The following is a 1,697-nucleotide window of genomic DNA, read 5'->3' on the forward strand; positions in this document are numbered from 1 at the left end:
CCCATTATTAATAGTGAAGAGATGTGCTCAAGTTTTCTGTTTTTGTCTCATTTTTGTTTCGCAGTAAAAAGATTTTGTGAGGCAAACAAAGACAGCACCACAGACCTGATGTCAAAGTGAATGATCTGAGAACTCACACGACTGTTCTCCACCAGGTTGGTGATCATGACGATGGTGCCCACGTTCTGCTCCCAGACCATCCTCCAGAAGTCCTCGGTACTTGACCTCAGAGGGCCCTGAGTGGCGATGTATGCCCGCGGCCTCCTAAAACCCTGAAAAACCAAAAAGCAGCTGCTTCAGTCTCCTGACAGTTCACTGAATGTTACATTGTTCTGTTATTAAAGTATCTTCTGCTCGTGTTGGACAGATTTATGTATGAACACATAGAATATTTTAACTCGTGGTACAAGTATCACTGGTGGTACTCTGGATTCCTGTAGAGTACACAAAACAAGAGTACCTCATCCGACACACTATACACTCAACAAACTATTACACAGCACTCTGCAGAAGTGGCCCAGACAAGCATTTGACCTTGATTTCTGACCTTGTAGCTCGGGTGTTGAAGCATAGTGATGATGCATGAAGCTTCATTAAATTATCTTGAGAGGATCAGAAGTTCAAAGTTAAAAATTTTTTTATTTGTCATTCCCATCACATGTGGTGCATGTGGTGGAACAAAACTGTGTACACAGGGTCCCAGTTACATCCAACAAAAGTACAAATTTTAAAGAAAAACAGTAACAGATCTAAGATATGAACTAAGAAATATGCTAAACTAAGAATACACTAAACATTAATAGTACAAAAACAATACGCCGAACAGCAGCAGCACGAACATGAGTCTGTGTGAGCAGATAAGGACGAGTGAACTAAGTTGAGGGCCAGACAAGAGAACCTTATGACAGTGGCTGTTTCACAACATGCTGTGCCTTCGACAGGGGACAACAGCTGTCTGAGGGAAACCATGCAGTCAGGAATTAAACCAACAGCTACTTACGTCCACAAAGTTAGCACTGATATAATTTGTTGTATTCCTGCATTTGTATTCCTGCGGTGAAAGCTGCACTCGGCTGTGGTCGTCTGAAGACAAACAGGAGATCAAAAGATGTGAATATGATGTAATATCTACTGCAAACACTTTTCAGATGTTTATTTTTCCACTTAAATATTCAGGAACTTCTGAGGAACATTAGCAGGCTTTCACGCAGATGATGAAGATGAGGATTTTATAAAATCTCCTTGATGTATACTCACAAGCGAGAACGTTGTTGTATCTGTTTTTGGTCTTGTTATCAGGATGTTTGGAGCTGTCAGTGGACATGTCCACTGTACATGCCTGCACCTCCTGCAGAAAACCACAAATTAAAATCACAAGTCATCCAGGAGCTCAGCTGAACTTATCTGATGTCTCCATCCATAATCAGCATTTCACAATTATAACTAAGCAAACAAACTAACAACAGAGTAAGAGTTTATTTTGATCATATTCTTATTCTGGAAGCACGGTGGCTCAGCTGGAAGATCTGCTGCCTGTCAGTGAGAAGGTCGTCGGTTCAAATGCCATCCCAGGACCTTTCTGGGTGGAGTTTTTATCTGATCAGCTTTGATGTATATGTATGTATGCATATATATGTATGTATGTGTATATATATATATATATATATATATATATATATATATATATATATATATAT

This window comes from Nematolebias whitei, chromosome 10, assembly GCF_014905685.2.
Source record: "Nematolebias whitei isolate Nwh7 chromosome 10, NemWhi1, whole genome shotgun sequence".
Taxonomy (NCBI): domain Eukaryota; kingdom Metazoa; phylum Chordata; class Actinopteri; order Cyprinodontiformes; family Rivulidae; genus Nematolebias; species Nematolebias whitei.